Here is a 21,945-nt window from a genome sequence, read left to right as displayed (position 1 = left end):
AATAGTAACATACTCTCAATTCTGTAAATAAGACTAATTTTTTTTACTGATAATAACAATGTCACAAATTAAGTACACTGCCAATATTGGTGTGAAATGCAAGTATGTTGCAATTATGAAAAGAAAAAAATTATAATATAAGTTGTTGCTCCTGTGGGTATATATATTGCTATTATTGGTGTGAAACAACGTTTTTGGCATTTTACAGTGCCCCATGCGAAATGTCTGGATGTGGATCTCCATTATTAAGCCAATCTTTTTCGTAGAAGTTCATTTTTTTTTTTCTTTTCATTTGGCAATACTAACAGAAACTTTTAAATCGTAATAGCTGAAAAAGAAAATAGACGTATTCAAGTAAGTTTTCCTTATATAAGTAGTTTAGATTCACACATATATGGATTGTTTCCAAATTTGTTTGTGTTTTTTTTATTTATTTATTTTAAAGCATTTAGTAGGGGATGAACATTTCGCAGTTTGTAGGGTCCATTTTGCAAGGTGCCATGCAGAATGCTTATCGACACTGCGAAATACCAAAAATGAAGTGCCCATAAACATTTTGTGAAATGCATGGTTATTGATGAAAAATCTTGATTATTGGCTAGTTTTTGGACTGACGATTTCAAGTGCTAAATCGGTTTTGGGCTCTTTTTAGGTATTTACTACTTGTCTATTTTTCACATGCCAAACATTATGAATAAGTATTAGGAATCTATTCGGGAAATTTTCTTTTTGGGTGCTGACTCAAGTGATCGTAAGATTCATTGGGTTAACCGGGAAGGAGTTCGTAGGAGTAAACAAAAAGGTGGCTTTGAGATTGGTTTGTTGGAGGGCTTTTAATAAAGCTTTATTTTATAAATGAAAATGACGTTTTCTAAACGAGAACAAAGCTTTGTGTGTTCCAGTGTTAAAATCAATGCATGGTTTTGAGGCTGGTCTTGGTATAAATGATGATCCGATTGTTACTAAAAGTGTGGAGAAAGATCATTGGTACTATTAATCACTTACATGAATCTCACACTATAAATCACGAGGTTATTAAAACAAGATAGAAAATGGACAGATAACAAGGTTTTGGAAAGATACTTGGGGGTGGAGGGAACCCTTTTATGGCTCAGTTTCATAGGATATATGCTTTGGATTTGGCTCAAGAGCGTTATATTAATGAAAGATTGGGTCATAACAATTATATTTGGCATTGACGATGTCCCGTTAGAAGAGGAATTGAAGAAACTCAATTGAATGAGATGCTTAATGTCATTAATGGTGTACATCTTACGTATAATGAATACTTTTGGGTGTGGGATGCTGGCGGATCAGACGTGTTCACGGTGGGGGGAGGTGTGAAGGATCATTGATAATGACTTGTTTCCAAATGGTATGATTGAGACATGATGGAATAGATTCATGCCAAGAAAAGTTAATGTTTATTTATTGGAGATGTTTTAGGAATAGACTTCCTACTTATGTTAATTTAGAGGCAAGAGGTATTGATGTGCACTGAGTCATTTTCCCGATTTGTCAAGACTCAAGCGGATATTGAAGATATCTTTCAGATTCTTGTGTCTTGTGAAGCAGCGATGATTTTGTGCATGTTTATAGGGAAGTGAGTGACAAACATATTCCACACTTCAATGACTTGGGGGATGCGTGCGTGTAGATCTATTCTATTCGGATTTCCAAAATGAAGCGTATGATCTTGGAATGTGGTTGGTGGTATGAAATTTTAGAAATGATATTATTTTTTGTGATAAAAAGCCTAAAAATGATGTGCTTGTGGATAGATTGATTGAATCTTCCTAATTTTTAGTTGAGATTTTCTAATATGTGTCGTAAGAGCACATATAAGAAGTATTAATTATAAGAAATATTATCATAATTAAATGTGATAAATCCCTATTCTAGTAAAAGAATAGGTTTATTCTCATTTTGCCATGTGTCACCATATTAAGGCTCCTAATTAGTGCTATGCCACTTGTCAATCTTTTAATTCTTAATTTCAAATTTCAAATTTTAAATTTTCCATTCTAATTACATTAATTTAATAACAACCGAATAAAAATTAAAATAAAATTAATACAGATTATAATTAAATCAACGATTATAATTTTATATAACTAAAAAAATATCTCTTAATTAATAATTTATTTAAAATAATTGATTAATAATTTTGAGTTTTTATTATAAAAGTATAATTAATTTTGTAACCGTGGTTCTCACGGGTTATAAACTAGTATTAATTATCAATAATATTCTTTATAATTAATTTATTTTATATTTAATTATGGTAATATTACATATAATAAATGTTTATCACATTTATTTGATAATGGTGGGTTCCTTAAAAGCACTAAATACTTTCCTTATTGTAAAATGGTTGTGGAGATTAAGAGTGGAACAAAAGGCATTATGGGCAAAAGTTATTAAAGGTATACATAATATTCAAAACAAACCGGATGAATATTATTCAAAAAAAACATTGACAGGAACTTGGAAAAACATTACTGGTGCAAAGAAAGACCTAGAGAAAAAAGGAGTTTCAATTGATCAGGTGATTAAAAAGAATGTGCAGCCACATGGTGTAACTTGGTCGTGTGGCCTCACGACTGATGGTGAGTTTAAAGTCAAAGCATTGAGAGTTAGATTGCAAACTCAGGAACCGGTAGGCATTGGAAAATTCTTATGGGTTAAACAAGTGCCTTTAAAAGTAACGAGCTTCATATGGAGGGCTAGATTAGGGCGAATACCAGCTGCAGTGGAACTTATCAAAAGAGGGGTGATGGTGGACTCAAACATTTGTCAACAGTGCGGGAACGCAGAAGAGACGGTGGATCACATTTTAGTACAATGTCCTTTCGCAAAGTCAATCATGGAGTGGATTTTTAGTTGGTGTAATATCCCTTTGATCAGCTTGAATTCGGTGGTTGATGTTTTGGATTATGCCTCAAACTGGGGAAATTGTCCAAAAAGGAGAGTGAGAGTTGTTGGTATATGTTACGGAATGATGTGGAGTGTGTGGAAAGCAAGGAACAATTGGCGGTTCAACAAAAACAAAATGACAGCTACAAAAGTTGTAGATATCATCAAATCCATCACTTTCGTCTGGTTCAAACACAAAAGTGGTAATGAGAGTCTTAAATGGACGGATTGGAGTATACAACCACTATAAAACCGGTGGTTTTTTCTTAAAATTGTTTGCTTACTTTATTTTCTCTTATTTCCATATTGTATCTGTTTTGGGTCTTTTCCTAGCTTCTTGCTAGGGGCTCCTTTTTATATATATTCATTTGCCGGTTAAAAGAAAAATATTTAAATTAATGTTTCTTATATGTGCTTTTATGACACATATTACAAAATCCCTTTTTAGTTTGTTTATAGGAATAGTAAGATAAGTGTTAGTTGGTCGGAATGGTTAGAAAACCCATTGTTAGCTATGCATTAGCCATTCCTTTTAATCAGCAAACATAAATAAATAAATATGCTAATTACCCATTAGTATGTAGAAATTCTTTTTAGAATTCACCATCTTCATTTCCATGTTTGTTTACAGCATATTTACAACAACTCGATCAATTTTATCAGAAACATTTGAATGATATTTCATGTTTATCACAAGATCTCCTCGTTGAAAACGAAAAGAATTAAAAAAATAAAAATAAAGGCTACATTGAAACCTCGGAAAAAAGAAAAGAAAAAGTGTTAACATGCTTTGGCCTAACTTGCATTTTGTTATTTGAATATCGGATCTCTTTTACCAATTGATTCCATGTTTTTACCCTTGTCGTTCCTCTTAAAATCAAAGTAGGGGTAAAGACGCCGGTTCCTTTTATTTTATCTTCATAGAGAAAAATAAAATATTAAAAAACTAACAAAAAGTTGCAAGTTGATTTTTTCCAAAATTTACGTACAAAGTGAAAGTGACGTCAAAAGAAAAATTCCAAACCAAATATATTGAGAAGATATGCACATTTTCTTTCAAACAAAATACAATCATAACCATCAAAACATTATTATGGAACTTATTAATATATTCTATATTTCTATATAAATAAAAGAGTTATTTCTTGAAGTTATATCATTTCCATAAAAGATTTAAAAAATGTACTTCTTCTAACCCAAAAACCTATACCAATTTCATTTCATTTTCTTATTAACCAAATACTTCTATTAATTAATGTCAAATTTTATATATTTTGATAGGGAAATCTCAAAAGTTATATTATTTTGACACAGTTTATGAAAAAGTTCTAAATTTTATTTTTTTTAACAGAAAAGTCTGATTACCGTATAAAAAAATTCAAATCAGCAGTTTTGTCCGGTTTCACATGTTTTACCCGGTAATCTGTCATTTTCTGTTAAAAAAACAAGAACTTTTCCATAAATTTGGTCAAAATCTTAGGATTTTTGAAGAATTTTGTGCATAATTGTGTTATTACATTTAGAAAAGTCATAATATTTTGACAAAATTTATGGAAAAGTCTCTATGAACAAAAAAAAAACGACAGATTACAAGGTAAAATATGTGAAACTAAACAAAAGAGATGATTTAAATTTTTTACTTAATAACAATTACTTTTTTATTAAAAAAAAATAAAATTTGGAAAGAAGATAACTTTTTTGGATAACAAAGTAACAATATGTTGCTCTTTCAAAAAAAAAGTAACAATATGTTTGACGATAAGCTTGAATCTGAAATAGCCTGAATATTTATGTGGACATAAAGTATCTAAACATACATATCTTTCATAAGAGTTCAATTCATAACTTTTAAAGTCTCATAAATTATAATTTAAAAAATAAAACAAAACTCTAGTCACATGACTCTTTACCTATCCTTTACAAGTATTTATGGACCCCCGGAATGCGACCTCATGGTTCCCACACTCCCTGAAAACCAGGCAATTCATAAAAAAAATATGCCAGAAATATTCAAAATCTTGCATCACTTGATTATATTACAAGATATCGGTTTTATTTAGTATTAAATGTATGTTTGATTATGAGGTGGTTTGGTAAAGAATGCGCCGGGTAAGTGAGTATTAGGTCAAACAAATTTTTTAAATTCATGTGGAAATAGTTTAGATTAGATTTTTTTTACGTAAAATAATTATTATGTTGATTATGCTTCAAAAATATATAAAAAAAAAATACTATAATAATAGATCTAAACACTACTGAATACTATGATAATATAGCAACGGATTAGCGACAAATTTATGTTAGTGACATATCAGTGACAGATTAGTGAAAGATTAGTGATGGATTAGCCACAGTTTTTTGTTTTGATTAATTGTATAACAGTTATCGACTTAACGTAGTATTAATCATTTTTGTTTGTATAAAAATATTTATATTTAGGAGTCCATTTTAAAGTTTCGGGATTTTTAAAATCAATGGATCGATCATGTGTAGAAATTACCAAAATGGATGTAGTCTTTAATAAAATGATTATATAAAATACCTAAAGATTTTGTAGTAGAGATCACTACAAAATAAGAATATAATTCCTTTATAGGATGCGGTGTTTATCAGACACGCATCATTCCAATTTTTATTTATTTTTTAACCGACAAAATCTAATTTACTTCTAACCTAACAGCTAATTTCCACCTATGTCAACGACAAGACTTGAACCCTCAACCTCAAAGAGAAAGAACATCATTCCAATTAAAACAACATTTTAAAATCTCTTTCAAACCCCTACTTCGTTGAGAAACATTTATTTCCTCATCAATGTGAAACATTAACGCCTCATTCCAATGATTCATGATGAGAGCTCTTTTTAACATTTGTATTCTATTAAACTAATAAGATGCTAGAATAAAAACAAATTACAACAAAGAAATAGTCATAGTAGGTTTTGAAACCAACCAGACCAATTGACTTCAAGTGTATACTGTGTATTTAAAAGCTAACAATGAGATTGAGACAATGCTTTTGAGACCCGAAAATCATAGAATTCTGAAAATTCCATATGGCCCATAGTGTTCTTAAACTACCGCATATAGTCATTGTCTCTACCATGTATGTCCAGGAAAGAAATTCTGTTATTGTAGCAAGCGAAAGAAAAAAAAGATTATACAATTCACCAATGCTCAATTAGTCTACAAGGAAAATAATAGCTCATCAATGCCCAATGTAAATAGAACTAAGAAGCCAGTCAACACTCCTCAATCCTCATCTTTCCAAGTTAACTCTATGTACCATCTTTATTTTTGGGCCTAAAACCTTTTCTTTTTTAATGAAAAAGTAAAATTTTGGAAAATAAAATAACTTCAATAATGTCCCTTTATTGCTTATAAGAACACCTTGAAAATATAGTTAGCTATGGCTTCCATTGCGAGAATGAACAAAGGATGAAACATGTCTCCTTGTTGTAAACCTTGTTTGATTTTAAACTCAGCCATAGGATTATAAAATTCACCAAAACCGAAGTCATATAATAATTTATACAGTCTAATCTGCCTCCTCCATGATGAGAGATCTACATTTTGATTGAATGACAACTCGGATGGAAATATGTCAAAGACTAATCTTTCATGCGAGTTTTCATCGTTAAAATTTTAAAATAGATACATATTCCTGAATTTTGGGCAATATGATAGATGTTATATGTTTGTAAACTTTGGATATATACATTAACTTCATTCAATAAATAAAAATAATTCAATATAAAATCAACTAAGATCGTAATGTAGTATCAACACTCATAATATAATTTGATATCAATTGCATTTGAGCCTAATAACTTTCTTTTTCTTCGACGAAAAAAGATATTAAGTCTAAAGTCTCATCACTTGTAAAATTTTGAACTACGTTGGTAATTACTTGTCTGCAATAGAACAAATCATATAAATAAATTCATTGTACTTTAATATAAATAACTTTGAATCATAAAAGATGAAGTTGATAAATGAGTCATAATTTCTACTATGAGTAGTACATAATAAAAGCTCGGAAAATTTTGATAGTTTATGAACATTATATATAACAAAAAGTAACATTTCGCATTAATATGTGAAGCCTAAGTTTTCTTTTTGCCAAAAATATCCAAAATCTCCTCCCAAAATGGTCAATTTAGTGATCATTTTTCTAAATTTTATGTTTTCCTTTGGTTAACAATCAGACACATTCTAAACAATACTGAATACTATGAGTTACACTCGTACAAATTTAATAAGAATGATTCATACATAAATGATTATAACAATTAAATAAATAATCTTTTTAGCTAAATATTACAACTCTTGCAAAATGTCTCTCAATGAAAAATATTCTATTTTTCACGGGCAGTGGAAAACTTCATGCTTTTTTAGTTTATTTATAATTAACAAAAAAAATATTATTCAAGTGCATACAATATTTTTGATGATTATAAAAGGTAAAAACGATGAACATGAAACATTTGCTAAAAGAACAGTTTGCTATTAACATATCAAAACACCTTTTTGCTATGTATATGAAAAATACAATGTTTACCTTGATATGTAATCTAATAAATGTTTTAATTAATAGTTAAATTCCAAAATAATCTTTAATCTGTCAAATTGAAAAAAAACTTGGGAGCCTCTATTAATATTGTCTTGCAATGATTGCTAGATGACAAATTAATAAATTTGAAAAAGAAACCATCCAAAAAAAAAAATATCACTTTCTTTAAATGACTCAAAATAAAACCGTACTAGTTTTTGGGACAAAAAAAGTACATTCTTTAACTGACACATAAGTTATTATAAATTAATTAGCTACTAAGAATTCAATAAAACATATTTATTAACAAAAAAAACATTGCTTTTGGAACGATATAATTATATTAAAAACCTTATAAGACATTATGCAAAAGAGAAATAGAATTAGTTTATAACATAAAGAGGGTTGTGATAATCATAGGGGCCTTGATGGTGCGGTGTGGTGTGATTTACGATTAAAACCATACTACATATGCGGTTTGAGAGCTTTAAAAACCACATATATGATACGTTTCTGAAGGTTTGTAAAAGATCGGATACACTTCAAGTACGAATGAAACAGAAAATAAATGACACAAAAGTTCTCTAAATGTTCCTTTCACCAAAAAAAGAGGTTTTGTCTTCACAAAGAAGACGGGTTTGTCACTAAGACAATTGACACAAAGCCACGAACACTAGCACTACATTAGGGTTAGCCCTAATGTTGTATATATACTAATCTATACTTGTATATCCCTTGATTGACGAGATTGAATCTAATCTGTACTAAGAACCGATCTTATCATTATGATACATGATCTGATCTATTCTATATTTATCTATAATAACTGCCTAATATACAAAAGATTACAATCGAACAACTATTCTATATGCTGACGCTGTTGAACTTGTTAAGCTGACGCTGACACTGTCGACCCGTAGACGCTGACTCTGATGGATCAACATGTTATGTATTTGACTCATCACATCATAAGGTGTGACCTTACAATCTCCCACTATCTGATTATGTCAAAACTAAACGTCTTCTAATATATAAGCAGAATGCAAAAGACTTTTGGCTTGTGCTCCCCCTGAAAATAATGGAGACTTGATTTTTGTAGTTCTGACAAATGCTCCCCTTGAGAAGATGAATGACTTATCAAACATTTATGAATTGTAGTAGACGACGAACGAACATATAATGAGCTTTTGCGGAGCTGAGAACATTGGCATCAGCTTGACTCGACTCCCCCTTAGAATGTTCTTTTATGTAGTTCTAGTAATGAGATTTTCTCCCCAATTTTGACATCAACAACTAACGCCGAGCAGAATAGAGTTTCAACTTGTAGTCTAGTAAGATTGTGATGTCTCCTGATAGCGTGGTCTTAAACTACCATTCACTGACATAGTATTTTGAGATCTCATCAGCGTGTGGTTTCATACGCTGAATCATAAATCTCTTTTATTAGAAGAAAAATGGCAAGAAAGGATAAGTGCGTGTAATATATCACGGTCAATGATATACCCATCGACACAAATTTGACAAGCTCTTATTAGCGTATGGTATATTATGCTGAATCATAAAACTTTAAAGAAGAATATAAGGGTAATAATGGGTTGTCTCAATCATGTTGAGGTGAAATCAGCGTGAATCATTAACAATTTATCTCATTAATAAGAAGTGGTTTAAACTTCTGTATCATAGAGTAAGTTGCAGTCTAGAATCGAGGATTCACCGTTAATTCATAATGGTACCATGTCTACCTCAAAGTAGGAGGTCAGGGACATGAACAACCCTTTGTTATTTAAGGACCTAACAAGTTTCCCTACCACTGATGACTATGCAATCAGGGTAATCCATTGGGTTATGCTCAATGTTTCAACAGAACATGAGACTTGATGCATACGGCAAGCATGCTTCCAGGGATAGGGTTAGGTAAAGATGATTAAAATAATAAAACACCCTAGCCTTTTTATCAATATTTTTTATTTGGACCAGGCTGTCTCACTTTGAGAATTTAGACCGTGCTAAACAATCAACGTGAGAGGGTGACTCAATGTTCTCAGCAGATGGTCTCGCTGATGAGAAACTTAGAGAGATTTTGTCATATAGAACAACATGCTTCTAGGGAAGATGATGTGTCAAAAGTTGCATACTAGGCTCAAAAATGCCACCGTTAGATTCCTTTTATATAAAATGGTACAAAAGAATAAATGATATAAGAGTACAAATGAAAGAATTAGTCAAACAAGAAATAGTTTAAACATAAAAATGTGCAGCTTTTTCATAAGGAAGATCAAGACTTGATCCATCAAATCTTTGGAGTTGAATGGTCATAAATATCTTCCATTTTCCAAGATTTCTACCACTTGAAATTTCATCTATAAAAAGGAACAAAAAATGGTAAGCACATCATCAAACAACTCACAATTGATGAAGTCTTTTATCATTAAAGCATCACAGATGGATTCAAAGCTTCTTCAGGAGCAAAAGAGAAGCAAAGATAAGTCTTTGTAACCAACGAGTTAACTGACTTGAATCCAAAAAACCATCGTGTCTTCAAGATCAACATAAGGGAATATGAGGTTTTATTGGATTATGAGTCAGTAGATGAAGCTAAGACAGACTGCTTTGATGGTTGCTCTTTGCATCCATAACAATGAGTGGAGGAGAAAGAGGGTATCCGTAAGAGGAAAAGGACACAATGCCACTCTTTTTCTCAATACCAAGAGCATTGAGATCCCTCAAGACAGATTCAGTCCTTATAAATAAGATGTAGATAAATCTTAGATAGGTTTTGAAGAAAAAATACATGTAAATACTAAATGTAAGATTTTGCATTTATAATGATAAAAGCACATGTTTGTTTTTGAGTTTTTCATAAGATCAACAAGAAGTTAATAAATTAAACCATAGAAAGCATGCCAAGATCAACAATTAATTTGTTCAAACTCTTTTCATCCAATGCCTTGGTGAAGATGTCAGCTAGCTAATCAGTGGATGGAATATAGAACAATTCCACTTTTCCCTTTTGAACTATGTCCCTGATGAAATGACGGCGAATGTCGATGTGCTTGGTCTTGGAATGCTGCACTGGATTTTGAATCATCTGAATGGCACTGGTGTTATCACAGCAGATGGGTGTCTTTGAGAAGTTTAGACCATAATCCAAGAGCTGATTCTGAATCGATAGAATCTGAGCACAACACCTTCCAGCGGCAACATATTCAGCCTCAGTGGTAGAATAAGCCACTGATGTCTACTTTTTGCTGGACCAGCTTACCAATCTATTTCCAAGCATTTGAGCTCCTCCTAAAGGGCTTTTACGATCAATTCCATACCCACCATGATCGGAGTCAGTGTATCCCACCAACTTGAATTCAGAGTCACGAGGATACCATAACCCAAGATTGGGTGTATGTTTTAAGTATCGGAAGATCCTTTTGACAGCATGAAGATGAGATTCCTTAGGACTGGCCTGATAACGAGCACACAATATGGTGGCAAACATAATATCAGGGCGGCTGGATGTAAGGCATTGTAAAGATCCTATCAACTCGAAACAGAGTTGCGTTCACAGCAGTGCCACTTGGATCAGTGCCAATACACGCTGATGAAGACATTGATGTCTTTGCCGGTTTGCAATCAGTAAAACCATACTTCTTCAACATATCTGCAATATATTTAGCTTGACAAACAAAAATACCATAAGTTAGTTGTTTGACCTGCAAGCCCAAAAAGAAAGTTAGTTCACCCATCATGCTCATCTCGAATTTCTTGGCCATAACCTCCGCAAATTCTGAATTTAGCTTATTATCAGTGTATTCGAAGATGATATTATCCACCTACACTTGAGCAAGAATGATATTTGATCCTGATTGATTTATGCACAGAGTGTTATCAATCTTTCCTCGTTTGTATCCTCTTGAGAGAAGATAGCTTGCCAAAGTGTCATACCATGCCCTGGGAGCATGCTTTAAGCCATAGACAGCTTTATCAAGACGATACACATGATATGGAAACTCTTCATTTTCAAACCCTGGAGGTTGTTTTAGAAAGACTTCTTCCTAAAGAACTCCATGTAAAAAGGCAGTCTTGACATCCATTTGGTAGAATTTGAAGTTTTTGAAGGAGGCAAAAGCTAGAAACAGACGAATTGCATCAAGTCTTGCAAGTGGAGAAAATGTTTCATCATAATCTAACCCTTCAAGCTGACAAAAACCTTGAGCTACAAGCCTCGTTTTGTTCCTTATTACGATTCCATCTTCATCCATTTTGTTTCTGAAAACCGAACGGGTACCAATGATAGTCTTTCCTTGAGGTTTGGGAACAAGAGTCCACACATGATGACGTTCAAATTCATTTAGCTCATCTTGTATGGTCTTAATCCAATCAACCTCTTTCAATGCATCAACAACATTCTTTGGTTCAATCATTGAGACGAAGTTAACAAACATGCAAAAGTTGCTACTGACTCTGCAATGAGTGAGAATCCCAAAATTTACATCTCCAATGATTTGTGATTCTGGATGATCTCGAAGGATTCTTGGATTAGACCCTTCATTTGTATTTCTTTGGGTAGAGTCTTCCTGATTTGATAAATCAACTTCTTCATGAACAACAGGCTGATCTTCAGGGATAGGCTGAGAATTTATTAATTGATCAACAATAGGATCAACGTCATTTGACACGAGCTCAGGAATTGGGTCTGAAGGACTGAAAGTGAGTTCATTTAGAATTGACGAGGGGTGATCAACTCGATCATTAATGAATGAATCCTCATCAAAGGTGGCTTGAATTGTTTCTTCAACAATTTGTCTTGAAAGATTAAATACACTGAAAGCCTTGGACATGCTGGAGTATCCTAGAAGTATCCCCTCATCAGCTTTAGCCTCAAACTTTGAACGCTGATCTCTCTGATTCAAGATGTAACAAATACATCCGAACACATGAAAATAAGAAATGTCTGGTTTTCTTCATTTCAATAGCTCATAAGCAGTTTTCCCATGACGTTTGACAATAATAGGCCTGTTTTGAGTATAACACGCGGTGTTGATAACTTCATCCCAAAATGAAAATGAAAGACCAGCTTCAACAACCATAGTTCTGCCAGCTTTAGTAACAGTTATGTTTCTTCTTTCTACAATGCCATTTTGTTGGGGAGTTCTAACTGCTGAAAAGTTCTGAGAGATTCCTAAGACAGAGCAAAAATATTCCAGAAAAGAGTTTCTGAATTCAGTTCCATGATCACTTCGCAATTGCTTTACTTTGTGATCATAGAGAACTTCCCATTGCTTAATGAGAGCAATGATTTCATTAGCGGCATGAATTTTCTTTCTTAAAAACACAACCCATGTAAACCCTGAAAATTCATCCATAATGACAAAAGTGTATTTCTTTCCAGCCCTTGACTTAATCGGAACTGGTCCAAAAAGGGTCCATATGAAGAAGATGAAGAGGTTTGATGATTGAAGAACAAGACTTTGGTTTGAAAGAAGACTTGGTTTTCTTCCCTTTTTAACATGCTGAGCACACTTTGTCTTTGACAAATTTCATCTTAGGAATTCATCTCACAAGCTGATTCCCTGCAATCCTTGAGATGTTCTTAAAATTCAGATGTAATAGCCTTTTGTGCCATAGCCAATTTAGGTGAGACCGAGCACGAGAGAAAAAGCAACGATGAAGAGATTTGTTAGCAGAAAACATATCCATAACATATATGTCGTTTTGTCGATTTGCAGTAAGAACAATGATGTTCTTTTGATCAACAACTTTTACTTCCTTCTTACTAAAGAGAAGTTCATAGCCAGTGTCACACAGTTGACTGATAAATAAGATATTATATTGAAGACCTTTCACATAAGAGACATTCTTGAAAGTAACAGAATTGCACTTGATGGTTCCAAAACCCTTTGTAGTTCCTTTTCCATTATTTCCATATGTAACTGACGGGCCATCCTTCTTTATGAAATATTCTAGGAGAGATTTGAATTCTGTCATATGTCTTGAGCAGCGGTGTCTAAATACAAAATATGCTCTTTACCCTGATACGCTGATGCATCGTCCCTTTCTGGCTTGAGATTATCAACGGTAGAAGATTTAATGTCAAGAATCCCAATGCTATTATGTGAAGTGTCAGCGTGAGATTCAACAGTTTGATCCATAAGACACTTAACTTCATCGTCTGAAGAGATTTCCTTTTCAAAAGCAGATGATAGAGTGGTCATCATCTCTTGAGCGGTTGAGTAGTTTTGGACCAAACGATAAACAAAAAAAGGAAGAGAGTTTCCAATAGCAATTCTAGCTTTTACATCAAGACTTAACATCCTTTTCTCTTCCTTGTTATAACATGAAACAAGCTTCCCTTTCAACTTACTTCCACATGCACCATTGTTTGATGATTGATGTAAAGCGGCTATAGGACCTTTGTTGACGACGTCAAGCATATCAAAATCCACAAACTCTAGAATATTCATGGCCTTTGATTTCCAATCAGAGAAGTTGTATTGATAAAATGGAGGGATCTTATTGTTGGATATAGTGTCTAAGTCCATAACTATATTTGGTATGTACTTGACCCGACTCGACATGGTCCATTTGGGTTGCACTTCACCCGAACAATTTATGGATAATCGTTTGAGAATAGTATAAGTTATGATTTATTAATATATTATAAGTCCTAATATATTAATATAAAATCATATTATTTAATTAGTATTGATCTATAATTAATCTAGAATTAATTTAGAGATCAAAAGTATGACTAATTAAATATGGGCTCTTGTATTTATATAGTGTGGGCTAATGCTTATTTGGAATGGGCTAGGCTTGCATGGAAATGTTGGATTAATGTCTAAGTCCATAACTATAATTGGTAAGACTTGACCTGACTCGGCATGGTCCATTTGGGTTGCATGGCATCATGCATTTGGATAGACTATAATGAGAGAAATAACACTTAAGGTTGGTTAATATATTATAAGTTCTAATATATTAATAAGGTTATTTAATTAGTATTGATCAAGAATTAATTTGGAATTAATTAAGTGATCAAAAGGAGACTAATTAAATATATGGGTTGATTGTGTAAATCATTCATTCTTATATATGTGGGCTTGTGATCCTAGATTCCTTATGTTGGACTAAGTCCATGGGGTGACCCATGGATACTCCATGGAGGTTAAAATCTATGGAGCATAAGGAATGGGTAAAGTTATGAGTTACATGGTGTAACCCTAATAGCCACCATATAAAAGAATCCCATGGCTCAAGAAATCGTGCACTAATGTGTGAGAGTGAGGGCTAGACGATTTCAAGGAGTGTTCAAGTTTCTCTCAAGTTATTCCAAGTGTATTTGGTGTTGTGTGAACCATTTGAGGTGTCACACTTGGGGCAGTAGGCACTCAAGCTTAATTAAGACATTCTACATCAAAGAGGTATGTATTCTATCTTGTTATATTTATTATTTTGTATGCTAGATTAGGATAATACCTTGGATGTTCATAATTGTATGTATAATAGAGAAAACATAGATCCAAGGTATTTAGGGTTGCATGTACACTTAGGAGTGTTAGAATGCTCATAACCCAACAGTGGTATCAGAGCCTAGGCTTGTTTTCTTGTTATACTTGCAAAAGTAGCTGAAAAATCGAGTTGGATGCATATATTCGATTGTTTTGGCTGGAATTGGACTAGGAACATTACCCTAAGATGTTTTTGGACTTATAAACTTGTTTTTGATGTGGTAATGTTCATGCTAATCCAATTTCTAAGATAATTGTCATAATTTCAAGATTTGTATTAGTTTGTATGTTCATGCTAATTTCTTGAAGATTGATGATTTGAATTATCTTGTTCTTATGAGGTTCTTAGATTAATAGAAAAGTTGTGTGAAATAGTTGTTTTCAATCCATTTTAATCTAAGAGTTGATTCCAAAGTGTGTTTTTGTAATTTGTCCTCAAGTTATATGAAAAGTCACATTTAAGAATCATAAAACTCATAAAAGTTGGCAAAGGTTACAAAATGAAGAGTCTAGTTCTAATTAAATGGTTTTATGACTCCATAACTTGTCCTCAAGTTATGGAGGTTCAAGAGTCTCTTCATTAAATTAAAAAAAAAAGTGTAACCTTAATTAGTTCCATAAGTTACAATAAAAAAAAAGTTATTTTTTTTATTAATTAGTTTAAAGTCTTCCATAACTTGTCCTCAAGTTATGGAACTTGAAGAGTTTTTTTTTAATTAAAACTACTTTAAACTCATAAGTTATGGAATTAATTAGTTTTGAATAGTTTCAAAACTTGCCCTCAAGTTTTGGAATTTGAAAAGTTTTCTCTTATGAATACTTTAATTCCAAGTTAGCCCTTAGAATTTTAAAAGTTAAAATTCAACCCTTATACTTTATAATATTATAAGTTAATAATATTTATATATATGTATAAGAGTAAAGTCAGTCTTACCGTTAGTAGGCCTCATTCACGAAGCCGGTCTATAAGGGGGGGTATAAGGTTACTGCCTATAAAATGGCAGTTTAATGGGTGTCCACTCTCACCCACCGCTTCCTTGACTGGTGGAGGGTCGTTAGCCGAACGGGTAGGACAAGGACTATAATTCTCCTTTCATTAAAAGTATTAATGATAAATACTAAGTAACTAAACTCTTATTAATACCCAATCTTAGTTACTTAGGAAAATGTGAATTTGGTGCTAACCCATGAAATTACACTTTGCACTTTGCTTAAGTCGTTAGTGGAGCGTGTGTGGTTAACCGGCACACTAACCTGGACTTAACAAGGTAGGCAAAGGGTAACTTAATATTTATCATAGTATCGGTGGAGCGTGTGTGGTTAACCGGCACACTGATTAAGGGGTAAATATTAAGGGTACCAAGTATATTTGCATGGTTATTCACACCTTGTTTTGTGATCCTCGGCATCCCAGTCACAAAACCTGAAGGGCACACTCGAGATTGAAACATGCCTTTGAACAGTTCAATGAATCTCAAAGATCTAGGACTTTCAAATCCAATTAAAACCTAATAAATTATTTCGTTTTTCATGGTGGAAATTGGTGAATTGTCATTCACCTACCTTCAAATATTTTATAGCTTGGATTACGGCATCCCTCTTCTAAGTTATAAAATAGTTTGTTGGGTCCTAGCCTTAATATTTCATATTGGGTGTCATATTAAGGACTTTAAATCAACTATCTTGAATATCTCCCAAAAAGATGTCTGGTCTAGACATTTATGATCTTCCCAAATCTCTTGAAACAAACTTTCCTAAATGAAGATGATGTCCCATGGATATCATACTTCTTTCACCTCCTCCAATTATTCTCCCTAACCCACAAGTTCCTAAAAAGTTTAAGGTCACTCAAGCCCTATTGGCAAGGCAAGGTCTAGGTGTGATCACATCTTGGAGATGTAGTCACATATTGACAAGCCGGGAGAGTTGGGTGTCAAAGTCTTGAGAAAGTTGGTGGCTCAACTACTTTCTAAGTCACATAGTGAGTTCTTTTGGGAATCCTATGAAACAGACTAAGACAAGACCCTTAATGATCTTATCTATTTGCTAAGATCAACTTCCTAAAACGCTATGGACATTGACAATGATGACATTGGATATCCAGTAAAGCTCTCTCTTCCCAATGGAAAGGGATCGACCATAGTCAAGGGTCCATAGGTAACTATGGCCAAAGGAAGGGGCATTGGTTACGAAGCTGCCAAATTTACCTAAGGATGTTAAAGTCAATAAGTTTGGCTCTACTTCAGGTAAAGTCCATTGTCTAACTCTATTAAGTACATGCTGATTCTGATCGCGAAAATGGATTTCAATCGCATGGTTCGGTGATCAGAATTTTGGGCTATTACTTAAGAGTTATGATATTTATATTGCTTAGGAATAGATAACAACAAAGTTTTTATATGGATTGTAAGGATAAGTTTTTCCGCAAAGTTTTAAAATAAAAGAAAAAGGTTTTGATTTTATTTATTTTAAGTATCCTTACAATGGCATTTGTGAAAAGTTGTTGCTTATAAGATTCCATTGATAGCAATATTGGAAAAATAGATTTGATTCTTTCGGTTGTGGTAGTGTCTAATATTACCAAATAAGGAAGGATTCTCATCACCCAAGGTTCAATTGGACCGAAACTTGGAATCATGCAAGTTGTATAGTATGATGAATGAGAACTTTCAGCTTGGAAAATTAAGACTAATTCCTTATGTGAATAAGGAAAGGACTAAGGGATCGAGTACACATTCTTGTGCACTGGTCAAGTCCACCACAAAAGATCAAGAAGACTATTCGTCATGATTTACTTAAGTTCAGTAAATATGTTTATACTTATAAGTTTAAGTATAAGTCTGTAGCATTGGAGAAGTTTCAATGTGAGACAGAACGAATAAGAAGAATCAAAGTATGGCAGAAAGATAAAAGTTTCTCAAATCTGAAAAGATGGGAGAGTACTTTAGTATCATGTTTATGATCATCTTAATGATTAAGATACCATATCACAATTGGTCCTCTAAAGTCATCTCTTATGACTAAGAAGAGGAGTCATGAATTGTTGAAATGGTTAAATCAAAAAGATGAGTCATACTTCGTTCCAAAACAATTCTTAGAGTCATACTCCAAGATTGTAACTTGAGTGACATATCTTAAAGAGGGTTTGTTAACACTAGTCAAATGTAAGAGTAAAAGGTTATCTACTCTTGTACATTTGAAATTGGTAAGTTGTGATGTTTTGGATAAAACAGAGACCAACTTAGGCCAATTGTGTAAAGTGTTAGTCTTGATAAAGAATCCGAACTATCTCTTGAATATTTGACAAGGGAGTCTTATATGTCAAGAGGACAGTGGGAGTCTTAAAGCTCTTGAAAGTTTCAAGACTTAATCAAGAATAAAACCTAAAGTCCTTCACTAGCACACGACTTGAGGTTTATAACCTATCGTGTTGAAATTTTTGTGCCTATTCAAGTTGGCTTTGCATAGGAGTTCTGAGAGTTCTCAATTGGTTGCACAACTACTTGGAAGCAATGGCAGGCACCTGAGCTGCCAAATGGCAAGAATTTAAGATTGCACAAGTTTAATCAATATGAGTTTGGATTTGTCACTAACCTTGTCTTGTGATTATGGTTTTGACAAATTCACATGGATAAGAACACATACACTATTAAATCTAAGTGTCATAAGGTTTCTCTCCGATTCATGAAAATGATGGTGAGGAAACACTTTCACTAAGTAGATTTTAGCTAGATAGCAATTGTGATATTTGCATTCTCAAAGTCGTTAGTGGAGCGTGTGTGGTTTACCGGCACACTAACATGGACTTGTGAGAAGTGGCAAAGGTCTAAACAATTGAGACTATGATTACGGCATCCCTTTTCATAGTTCTAAAATTGTTTAGACACACATGTGAGCTATCTAAGAGAGGTGTATGATTTTGATAAAGTTTTATCAAAACAATCTAGTATTAGAAATCTGAACTTTGGTAAGAAAGTCAGCTGATTTCTGAGTACATGTCAAAGCTAGTGGGAGCATAAGTGTTATGCTAATAATCATCATGTTAGTGGGAGCATGATAATTATGACAAAGGTTGCAAGTTAGAAATGTTAATTATAGAAAACAAAAGTTTCAATTCGTGAGGTTGCAGGGGTTGAAAAAGTTGTTTTGCTATAATTAAGGGAGAGGAAATTATACTTCATTTCAATTCTAAAAGCTTAGATTGAGATTTTAATCGTATTTAATCAAGGATATATATATGAATTTCATGTTGGAATGGCTCAACATAAGGAAATTCTATATATGGGTCCATTATTTGCGTTCTAAAATTCGATTATGATTACGGCATCCCTTTTCATAATCTGAATTTTGAGAACTTGGCAAATTGAAATGGAAATATTATAGCAAAAGACTGGTTTAGTCTTTATGTGAGACATCATGAATCGTGTCCCATATGCTTCGGATATAGGATCGATTACATGTGCTATATTCATCCTTTCTAAAATTTTCCAAATGCCTGGAGCATTATGAAGGGAAAAGGTCTAGAATTGGATATGACTAAAATGATTAAGCAATTGTCGAGGACAATCTAAGGTTTACCAAAGATTGGTTGCTCAAGGACAGTTGGAAGTATAATGTTAATTCTGGAAGGACCATATTGACATAATCTGTAAGGAGGCAACTCTTGTTCAGAAGTGATAGTCAAAATGGAATATGGAAATGTTTCAAAGTTAGAAATTATTCAATCCGTGTAAGATTAGGAAACTTAATGAAAGAAGGATGTTTCCAAGGAGCTGATCTCCTTTGGAATGCTCTGTAATGATTGTTGTCAAGTCTTTCTGACTTCGTGCATAATCATTAAGAGGATCAATGCATATAAGTTTAGAATCTAACAGATTTCAGTAAATGGCATGAATTTGGAATTCTTGCATTTGCAGTAAGGATTTGGGACTGTGAAAAGAGGATCATTGGAGTGATGTTCGATTGATCTATTTTACAAAGTAAAGATCATAGACAAACATAGTATGCATACTTGGTGTATGGCATGACTAGTGTTTAGAAAACATAGTGTACATGCTTGGAGCATGGGACAACTATTGTTTTAAATTCAAGTATAAAGTTGATAAAACCGAAACAATGAATAATGAGTAATCAGTATGGTGATAAATAAAAGTGTTTATTTATATTCATAGGGTTTGATACCATATTTGATTCATTTATTCTTGTGTTTCACTTTGCATGTTTTGACTTCCAGAATAACTAAGTCGCTCTTCCTGAATGATTAAGTTATTCAAACCATCCACAGTCGGTCATATGTTGGAAGTAGATATGAATCAAGACTGTCATGGGTTGGTTTGTAGAGGTCCAAGTTGGTGGACAAAGTGGTGCTACAACACTCATGAGTGCTCATAAGTTCTGAGTATTGGATTTAACCCTCGCTCATTTGAATCACTTCATGGGTTTTATCACGAGTGATCATGAGACGATAATATCTTATATTCTTCAAACCTAGAGATATGAGTTGTTACTATGAGTTGGTTGTACATTGATTGCACGAAAACGCATTCGATAACTCGATGTTATAAAACGTGCCTTCGTGTATGATTCAACAAGTAGTAGAACAAGCCATATGAGTCGAAGTTTATCCATTCCTTTTACCTTCGGGATAAAAGCGATATCTGTGGGCCCCTCGATGATTTAAAGATGATACATGTGAGTGCTTGGCCAAGCCAGGACTGATTTGATTTGTTCAATCAGTCAGTCATCATGAATCGGAAATCGGGAAACAACAAATGGACAGAGAGAATGATTGATAATCCATGTCTCAGTCCATATGATATCTAGAATGGAGAAATATATGATCCCTTATCTAATGGACAAGTCATTGACAAAGGTCAGAGTTCATCGACAAGGTCAGAGTTCGACAAAAGCTGTTGAGAGCTACGATTGCTGATCGGTTCCTGAAGTCATACGCAATAATAGTTTTAGACTTATCCAAGTGGGAGACTGTTGGATTAATGTCTAAGTCCATAACTATAATTGGTAAGACTTGACCCGACCCGGCATGGTCCATTTGGGTTGCATGGCATCATGCATTTGGATAGACTATAATGAGAGAAATAACACTTAAGGTTGGTTAATATATTATAAGTTCTAATATATTAATAAGGTTATTTAATTAGTATTGATCAAGAATTCATTTGGAATTAATTAAGTGATCAAAAGGAGACTAATTAAATATATGGGTTGATTGTGTAAATCATTCATTCTTATATATGTGGGCTTGTGATCCTAGATTCCTTATGTTGGACTAAGTCCATGGGGTGACCCATGGATACTCCATGGAGGTTAAAATCTATGGAGCATAAGGAATGGGTAAAGTTATGAGTTACATGGTGTAACCCTAATAGCCACCATATAAAAGAATCCCATGGCTCAAGAAATCGTGCACTAATGTGTGAGAGTGAGGGCTAGACGATTTCAAGGAGTGTTCAAGTTTTTCTCAAGTTATTCCAAGTGTATTTGGTGTTGTGTGAACCATTTGAGGTGTCACACTTGGGGCAGTAGGCACTCAAGCTTAATTAAGACATTCTACATCAAAGAGGTATGTATTCTATCTTGTTATATTTATTATTTTGTATGCTAGATTAGGATAATACCTTGGATGTTCATAATTGTATGTATAATAGAGAAAACATAGATCCAAGGTATTTAGGGTTGCATGTACACTTAGGAGTGTTAGAATGCTCATAACCCAACAGGAAAGTCCATGGATACTCCATGGAGATTTAACCCATGGATCTCATGGAAATGAAAAGACATGGGTATTAGGGTTTACATGAATGTAACCCTAATCCACCACACTATATAAAGGAGGCTTTGGTTCTTGAAATGACATGAGTTGTGGTGAGTAAAGTAAGAGGGCCGATTTCAAGAAGGTGATTACTATTCTCTCAAAGTTCCAAGTTTGTGGTGATTTGTGATTTCCATTTGAGGC

The sequence above is a fragment of the Lactuca virosa genome, chromosome 3 (genome assembly GCF_052849685.1).
Source record: "Lactuca virosa cultivar CGN04683 chromosome 3, Lactuca_virosa_CGN04683_v6, whole genome shotgun sequence".
Taxonomy (NCBI): Eukaryota; Viridiplantae; Streptophyta; class Magnoliopsida; order Asterales; family Asteraceae; genus Lactuca; species Lactuca virosa.
The sequence above is the reverse complement of the archived record's forward strand: the minus strand, read 5'-3'. Positions refer to the sequence as shown.